Raw genomic sequence first — 10,168 nt, 5'->3', positions numbered from 1 at the left:
GACTAGTTATAAAAAGTGTCGACAGAGTGAAAAATATTAGCGACGCCATGACACGGTGGCATTAAAGACAAGCCAAGGTAGTTCATACGTTTGTTTAAAAAAATATAAAACCTAGGTTTATGTATTATATTATTTAAGAAAATATATGCATTAATAAAAAAATACAATAATTAAATCGTCAATATTAATTTATCATTGAAAGTTTTTACTTTGATGTCATTTTATTGTCTATGAAAGAGGGCGGGGCCAATTAAGATAATCATCTACAAATGGCTGATCGGACCCTGAGATTGATCGTTCAAAATGTTGGGAACAACGGCAGTTAGTAATTTTCGTGTTCATTTACGAGTGCCATTTTTATTACCGTCTGAGTATAGATAAGCAACTATATTTATTAATTGTCAAGAGTAAAAATACATTTGGGAAGCTGAAACAACTCTTGGAGAGAAAAGAGTTGATATCATTTAGGTTCGAACTTATGAACATTTTACCTTAAATTGTGGGTGTATTCGAAAACTTTTGTAACGACGTAGTAATTCATACCGATAATAATATACGAGTACATATATAAATGCATTAGGAAGTAAACAATTTTTTTGTACTTATCGTGTGTAAAAAAAAACTAACTAACCATCACGCCGTTTCCCCGCAGAGGTAGGCAGAGAGGACGGACAACCAAACAACTCGGTATTGGCACACACTCCTTGCCTCATTCATATTCATACATAGTCTCATACATACTCTTCTATAATTCTGATTCTTGACATGGTGACGTGTGTACCTACAAACAAAATGGTTAGTGGAAAAACCAGTCAATAATATTTATAATTAATGTCATGTTTTTAGAAGAGAATATTATTCTCTGCAAATCTTCTAGTAACTGCTCAGAAACGAGAAATGTGAATTAATCAGGTAAAATCACTGAAAACATATTTCCACAAAGGAAACTTTAGTTAATTGAATTACCTTGTATTATATAATAATACCCGTAAATAATGGGTCTAAGAAATAGCAATTAGCCATTTATCAATCCTTCAGTTTAAAATGGTTGCTGCGTGTAAAGAACTATTAAGTACTTACCTGTGAGATAAATCGAGCTAGAAACAACAAAGGATTCAGAAAATACTAGAAAATGATAAAAGCAGGAATTACATATACAAGAAGAGGATTATTCATTTTAGGAAATTTTCATCAAGGCTGAGTTTAGTATTGAATATTTCCTTACGTAATGTAAAATTATTTAATAAAATATGATTAAAGGTTTCATTTAAAAATATTTTTTTTATAGATTAAAACATCTCAATTTTCTTTCATTTGTTTATGCCATAAAGTGAAACCTGTCAGGTTATTATTAAAATAAGTGGAACAAAACTACAAAGGCGTTTAAATCCTTAAAAAAGTATTTTTTGTTGTTTGTTTTTTGGGGTGTTATGCCGTGTTGCGCTAACTCCTTCTTTAGCCGACGTTTCGGACAGCGTTGCAGTGTCCATCATCAAAATTTCTTTTGGCCGTGAGAATCTAAAAACTTACCCTTAAAAAAGTAATATTAAATGGAATTCCGCAATGAATTCAAGGTTTCAAAATTAGACAGAGTTCACCATCAAAATCATCAGTAAAAAATTACTAAAGAATTTATGAAAAAGAAACATAAAAATTGTATTAAAGGAACTTTATAGATTTATAACTTTATTACAATCAGTTCCAATTTAGAAAATTATACTTACATTCAAGAAAAAATTGAATTCTATAGTTCGTTGAACCAGAATTACAGACATACACACAACCAGAATTTGTATTTTTAATGAAAAATAATCAGTTTTAAAAAGCGTTCTGATTTTTCATGGTACCGAATGCAACGGTTCAATGGTAGTAGTGATTATCATTATAATGGACTTATTCCTTATATATAGTATATTCATGGAATAGCCTTAGGAGTCTACTACTCCGAACTCGCTACAGCTCTGACAGGATAGCTAAATCTGCTGTAAAAAATAAAGTTGTTCTTAATTTTTTTTGTTGAAGAAATAAAGTAAAAATAATTTTATATAAAATCGTATTTACATTGAGTTTTTACATATTAAGAGATTTGAATACTTCTCTTCCATAGAAAAGTACATAAGTAATATTCTTTATACAGAAAATGGGTGATATATATAGCCATCTATAGAATGTCTGAAGTCCGGTCCGAAGATGGCTACAATAAGCTAAAACCGGTAACGGAAAAAAAAAATCGAAAAAAGTTAAAAATTCTTTTAATGTATCATTGTTATGGAATTCCAACAACAATTGTCAGTGTCAAAAATAAAAATATTAATAGTGTCTTAACAACGGTATTCATTATTAATTTTGTTTTTACTTTATCGTATTGTAGTTTTATTTTTGTCCGTGTATAAAGCAGTATATACAAAGACGTATTTAAAAAAAATTATATATATAAGTGGGTACAGTGATGTTATATAAGTACATATGGTTACAAAATATATTTATATTCGCAATCTCACCAATGAAGAAACTGGTTCTTGTGCTTCGTGAGCGAGTTACACTAATTATAAGGAAAAAAGAAAAACATAATGCAATAGGTAAGTATATATGTAATTGGAACAATTGAAACTATATGTGTAGTTGTACATATATAGGATTATCTATATGTGTAGTTGTACATATATAGGATTGTGTTACATACTAATTATTGAGTAATTGGGAACATCTAAATACAGTGGAGATGAGTATAGGCTGATAATAAACATAAATAAAGGGAAAAAACAGGCAATTATTTAGTTATTTTTTTCTGAAAGTGTAACTTTAGTTTTAGTTTAAGTTTTTTGATATCCTTTAATTTCTTTATTTCAGTCGGAAGGTTGTTGAAATACTTTAATCCTAAATAGGTATAGTTATTTTGCATTTGTTTGGTATTACATTTTGGTATTGTATTGATATCTTTTGATTTTGAATTATTATGTTTTACCGCGTGGCCAACGTAGTACACTTTTTCAAAAGGAAAGAGATGTTTTCGTTTAAATAAACATGTTTTTAACTAAACAAATATGTACCTACGTACCATATCCGTAGATTTTTATAAGATGTTTAAGGATATACAAAAAAAACCTTAAAGAATACTTTTCCATTCTCACTCTGAAAAATGTTCAGTGTAATTAGCCAACAACCGTACTACGAATTACCAAAGGAAACATACCAATTATTGTGTCATTTCGTTTTGGAAACTTCCTGCTACTGAAATATGTTATGCATTCATTGTTAAAACGTCAAAATCGTTAAAACGTAGCGGGTATTTTTCACGCCCAAGAAAATATATAGGGGTTGTTGCTCAGACTTAGTATAACGTGCTACACTTTCAAGTATTTTCCGGTTTTGTTAAAGAAATGTAACACAGGGTTTCAACTTCAAACGTTTGACACGTGTTGTAAGCAAGAACTGTTTGTAATGTAATAATGTACCCGGATTCACGAGGTATTATTTCTACCGACACGACCTACTAAAATTGTGACGTAAAAAAAAAACAGGCTTTTTGTACTTACCTCAAATAACAATGTAAACACACATGTTTTTCTAATTTTCATTCGAGTGTAACTTTCATCCGACCTTCTCCTTTCAATCAGTGTGAACTGCCCGTACCTTGTCAATATGTACATTGTGTTAAAAGAAATGGAAAAACATAGAATTCTATAACCTTACATAATTACAACTATACAATCAATAGAGTAGTAAACAAACAAAGTTATTTCATTCTAATAATGGACTTAAGTAGTTCCGGAAAATTCATGTTGTACGTGTTCCTTAATTAATCTTACCGTAGTACGTACACAATCGTCAATTAAAGAAAAAAAGTCAATATTGCAGAACAATTTCATCTTAATTAATTTAATTTAATTTTTATATTTTTGTTTATTTATGTAAAATGTGTTTTTTTAAAGAAATATGAAATAAAAAAGATATAATCATATTTGTGGATGTTAAGTTTGACGAGATTATATTATTAAGGGTGTATATCTCTTGTAGATGTATGTCATTTTATATTTTTATTTACCCACAATTTAGAATAATGTTTTTAAATAATATGTAATATTATTGTAAAAAGCAAATGTTGCTAAAAGCTTCCTAAAAATAAATTTATTTATTATAACAACGACATTTGTAGCGCACAATTTGTCCACCATTTTACCTTTATTTTTTTTTTAAATTAAATTAATTTTTTTATTTTATTAATTGTTACCATTGTTTTAAATTGGGTGGTAAGCATGTCCAGAAGTGACGGATGTTTGAATTCACCCCTCCCACTGTGGTGTAAGGCGATGGGTCAAATGAGTTCTGTTGGAGAGGTAAAAAGATCTCCCTCGACCTGTCTCTAAATCCATCCCGACTAACAGTATTTGGGCAGACGCATCTGCCGCCAAGACCTAGGCAATCCTCACCCATGAACCAGGGTACCCCTGCTAAGTCACTAAACGAAGCGAACCACTTGGGGTGACCTATGGCAGAGGTGTTGGTTATCCAATGAATGGTTCCCATCCCCCTACCAAATTGACCGAGATGTTAGTAATCGTCTAATCGAACTTTCCAGGTCAAATCGAGCCGTATAATATGATCGCTCTTTTAGTGTAACAGGCCCGCTCATCTGGAATAGACATCCCTCAGCTCTTACTAATCTCCAGAATTTGGCTGAATTTAAACGGGCTTTTAAAACAAAAATATTTAAAAAATCTTACCATTCATAAATCTTAACTTCTTTTCGATATTTTATAATAAGCCATATTCTAAAACTTCCGGTAATTGTTTGGTTTCCGTTGCCTCCTTGTTCCTTTTAAAATGTCTGTTCAGAAGATTTTCATTTCTGAGCACAAACTGCTTCCTGTTTTATTTTATGTTTTTAGTTTTAATATTCCTGTTTTGTCCTGTCCTGCTGTTATTGTTATTCTAAATTTTGTCATCATTTTGTGTAAACAGTATATTTAGTGTTATAATATTAAATCTGTATTGGGTAAGGCACACTGTAGGAATAATTTTAAGAACATGACCACTAATACTAAATTACCGTTTTTAAATTTGCTATGCAAGCTGGCGATGCACTACATAAATTAATTATATAATTGGTACATAAATTAAATTATATTATAATTTTATCAACTAATTATCAATTATTATTAATATTTAATTCTATTTTTATTACTATAAATACATTTAGAAACCATGATTTTAATATTTGTAATGCAATTAAATTTGTATAATTTAATAACTTTTAATTTAATTTAATTTGTATAGTTTTATTACTTACTTATTATTTAATTGTATAATCTAATTGTATAATCTAATTAACTTATATTTTAATCTAAATTGCATAACTTTATAACTTATAGTTAACTTATTTTATAAATCCAATCTGTAAATATCACCCGCCATAACACAGGGACATCCCTAGCATGGCGGATGAATTATCAAAAATATGTATAAATGTTCAAAAAGTTCTTATAATAAATAAATAAATAAATAAATACATAGTAATGCAAAATCATGTGTTTTTGGTTTGAAAATTTGGTCGCCTAGAAATGTTTCAGATGCTTAAAATAATAAATGGCCTTTGAAATAATCGAGTATTTATTACACAAGTCTTTTTTTATAAAAAAATAATAATGGGCTTATGCTCAGAAAAAAAAAATTATAAAGCCTATGAAAACTGCTTTAAAGTTCAAAATATTCTACTTACGAACCCAATTTCGGTTAAAGTTTTATTGTATAGTGTGCAAAATAAGTTATTTATAAAATGATCGGAAAACATTTAAATATTTATGCCTGAACATCCACAAAATAAAATAAAAGGCACTTTTTGGCCATGTTTTTTTCTTGCCTAAATCAAAACAGCTGGATGGTGTTAAGCTGGAATTTAAGCCTTATCGCCATCTACATAAGGAGTGTTATTGATGGCGGCTCTATTCAAAGTATTACACAACGTATTGCATCGCCTTAAGCGCAGTTGAAGTCAAATTACACTAAACTGCAATATTTAAATGCCATGTTATTATTATATATTTATTATTTAATACAAGTATTTAGTCAAAGTGTGGGTCAACATACCTTCCAAGATGACTCAAATAAATTAAACAACAAAAACATTTGTTGGCATTCATATTTGTTGGGCATGAGACAGCGCCGGCTTCTAAGCGTCCCCGGAACTTTATTTCTACGTCACTGCGTAAGTAAAATCGATTGCATGCAGTAAGTAATTTTTCCTGAGATTTTACCTAAGTCAAGATACGTTAGTTTCCTTTGAAATATATTATAAACTATTCAATGGCAAGACGACATACAATTTCTTACAACTTTCGGGGTTCACTATCTAAAAAAATATTTTTCGTATTTTATTTAATACATAACTTTTATGTAATTAGGTACTTCATTCCCTTCCAACACTTTTCTACCTAACACACCTCCTTTTAAACTATGGAAATTTTAAGTCTTGGTGTGAACGTGTTTCGCTAAAAGCTGTCTGCTATTTTAACAAAATATAAATATTGTTGGATCGGCTGCAGTTTACCTGCAACCCTATTTAAGCAAAAGCTAAATATGTTTAAAAAAACAGCTGTATGCTTCGACCTCCAAATTTACGATCTACGGTAAATGTAACGTGAGTTATAATCTACGCGTTCATAGATGGCATAAATTTAATTATTTCATGAACATACACTTTTCGCAAGTTATGCTGGAAATAAAATTAAGACGAATTATTTGTTTTGCGCCCGTACATACGCAATGAATATGAATAAATAGTTTTATCCGCATAGAAACACAATACTTTTAAAAAAGGCAAACAAATACAATATTCAATCCAATATTATATTTGGTGACTGGATAAATCATTATAATAATAATAATAATAATAATGATTTATTGTCTTCTTTTCTTATTAACACATAGATATAATGATATCCTCACTGGGATCTCCCGTGCTGAGGATGTCATTTACATATTATAATTTAATTATAAGAAATTAATATTACAACAAAGTATAATGTAGTATATATATATTTTTTAAGTAATTTTAAAATAAGTAAGGTACTGTTTTTTGGTATAGTTCAGTTGATTCTGTTTTAGTCTGTGTTTGATTTCAGTAAATTTTCTATTTCAGATCTTCCTATGTTAAGTATCCAGCTTTTTATTTCAGATTTAAATGTTAAAGTGTTGAGGTTTTTGAGTGTGAGTGGTATTTTGTTGTAGAGTTTAATACTGTGATATAAGAAGCTTTTTTGCCCAAAAGTTGTATTTGTAATTATTTGTTGGATAAGTTTTTGATCATGAGATCTAGTGTTTCTATTGTACGTGTTTGTTGTTATTTCTTGTGTTTTGTGTTTATGAATGTAAATGAGTATAGTTTTAGAATATAGTTGTTTAATAGACATGATGTTAAGATTGGTGAAGATTTCGTTAGTGCTAGTTCTTACAGGAACTTTCAGTATAATTTTCATTATGGCTTTTTGAGATTTGATAAGTGGATTTAGTATGTTTTTATTTGCACTGCCCCATCCGATAATACCGTATTCTAACAGTGATTGGCAGAGAGCCATGTAGATTTTGATTAAGTCTTTTTTAATGAGCACATTCCTGATAGTTTTGAAAAAATAACTAAGTTTTTTAATTTTATTATCTAAATAGCTAATGTGATTGGTCCATTTTAAATTCCCATCTATTTTTAGACCTAGATACGTTATATGGTCAACATTTTCTAATGAGGGACAATTACAATGCTCATTTAAGTGATGCGGGCTATGAATTTTCAAGTTATGGTTTTCTTCAGGGTTTTTTGTATTTTTTATTTTGAAAGTGATGAATTTGGTTTTATTAGCATTTAGTGTAAGTGAATAGTAGTCTAGCCATTTTTTAATCCTGTTTAGTGTGTCTTCTGCTTTCTTAAATGTTTCTGTCCAATTATTCCCATTTATAAGGAGAACAGTATCATCCGCAAAACTTATGATTTCTCCGTCACATTCTATGTGGCATAGATCATTAATGTATATTAGGAACAGAATCGGACCCAGAATACTTCCTTGAGGCACCCCGCATTTGACATCAATACACTCACTGGTTATGTTGTTAAGTTTCACAGTTTGCTTTCTATTTCCCATGTAGCTTTTAAAGAATATCAGTTCATTATCAGTGATCCCTATGTTAACTAGTTTTTCAAAAAGATGTTGGTGATTTATTGTGTCGAAGGCTTTAGAAAGGTCGAGAAATACTCCAATGCATTTTTTATGTGAATCTAGAGAATTTTTAATATATTCAATTACTAAAGCTATGGCGTTGGATGTTCCTAGATTTTTTCTGAAACCAAATTGTTTTGGTGATAATAGTTTATTTGATTCTAGGTAATCGATGAGTTGAGTTTTAACTGTTATTTCTAAGATTTTAGATAATGTGTTCAGGATTGTGATTGGTCTGTAGTTATTGATATCTGTACGATTTCCTGATTTAAAGATTGGTGTAATAGTCCCTATTTTGAGTTGTGATGGAAATCTGCTTTCCGTAATAGATTTGTTTATTAGAAAGAGTATCGGTTCGGTAATTTCATCTTGTATAAATTTTAATGTTTTCATTGTGATTTCATCACTACCAGATGAAGATGTTGGTTTGAATTTAGAAAATATTAGTATTAGTTCTTGTTTAGTGATTTGTTTTAGAGCAAATTTAAACCTTTGTGGATTTGGGTGTTTGTTTATTTTTGGGTTATAGTGTTGGGGTTTGGTTATTTTATTCGCTAAGTTCGAGCCTATGTTTGCAAAAAAGTTGTTTGTGTAGTTAATTAGTTGATGTACGTTTTTGTTGAGCGAGAGTGTGCCGTTCTCTGCGTTGATTTCTTCCAATGGGTTTGCTTTGTTTTGATTTGTGTAGGTGATTTCTTTAATTATTTGCCAGAGAAGTTTTGGATTATTATTGGATTGATGAATTTTAGATCTGTAGTAATTTTGTTTGGCCGATTTAGTAAGATTGGAGCAGATGTTTCTATAATTTTTGTAAAATAGTTTTAAGGAAAGGTCGTATGGATAGTTTTTTACTTGCTGATGGAGCTTGTCTCTTTTTCTTATACATTTTAGTAGGCCAGGTGTGATCCATGCTTTTTTGATAATCTTATTGTGTGAATATGTGTAAGTTTTTATTGAGGTGTGGTTATGTATTTTTAATTGCAATAGTTTAATAAATAATTTCCAAGCATCTTCAAGGTCTTCAGTTTTATATATTAATTCCCAGGTTTCAGTTTTTAGTGAATTTTTTAGTTCGTTGTAGTCTATAACATGTCTATTCCCCGTTAAATTTTGAGTCGATGGTCGATTTTCCTTTGCATGGATGTTAAAAATTAAAGTGTAGTGATCAGTGATAGTGGATTGATGTATGATTGTGGAATATTTTTTATTTGTTTTTGTCATTATGTGGTCAATGCAGGTTTGCGAGGGGATTGATTTATTAATTTTCTGATCCACTCTTGTTGGTTCCCTTACAGCGGCAGTCATCCCGTGGGAGAGGAGTAGTAATTGGTATTCCTGTGTTTGTGGATGTTGCCTTCCGGTATCCAATATGTTAATGTTGATGTCCCCTATGATGAACAAGTTCCTGATGTTTCGTTCTTGAAGTAGAATGGAGTCTAGTGATTCAAGAAATGGTGACAAATTTGTAGATGAAGGGGATCTGTAGATAGCGAAGATGCATGTGTCTTGATCAAGTTTTACTTTCAAACAGTTTGCGTCTTGTAGTTCGATTTCTTCTATTTTGCATTCCATCTTATTTTTACAATATACAATTACTCCATCGTTTTGATGTTTGTGAAGTTTAGTATTGAAGACTTTGTAGTTGTTGATGTTTTTATGCACATATGTTGAGGAATTTATCCAACATTCTGTAAGGATTAATAAGTCAGGTTCTAAATATAATTCATTTATCAGCACAGTGAAATCTTCGAAGTTTTTGTTAATACTTCGAATGTTTTGATGAATTATGTTCAGGATCGGTAACTCGTCCTGGATTATACGGTTTAACATGCAGGTATTTGTGGTGATTATTGGGTTAGGTATCAGTTTTTCAAGTGTTTCCGTTGTGAAAGAGGCCATTATAAAGATATAGAGTAGATGAAGTGTCTATAGGTTTTTTTTTTGATTTGTTTAAATCATCT

The sequence above is a fragment of the Hesperophylax consimilis genome, chromosome 5, assembly GCF_061612785.1.
Source record: "Hesperophylax consimilis isolate HC1 chromosome 5, BYU_Hcon_1.0, whole genome shotgun sequence".
In the NCBI taxonomy this organism is placed as follows: domain Eukaryota; kingdom Metazoa; phylum Arthropoda; class Insecta; order Trichoptera; family Limnephilidae; genus Hesperophylax; species Hesperophylax consimilis.
The sequence above is the reverse complement of the archived record's forward strand: the minus strand, read 5'-3'. Positions refer to the sequence as shown.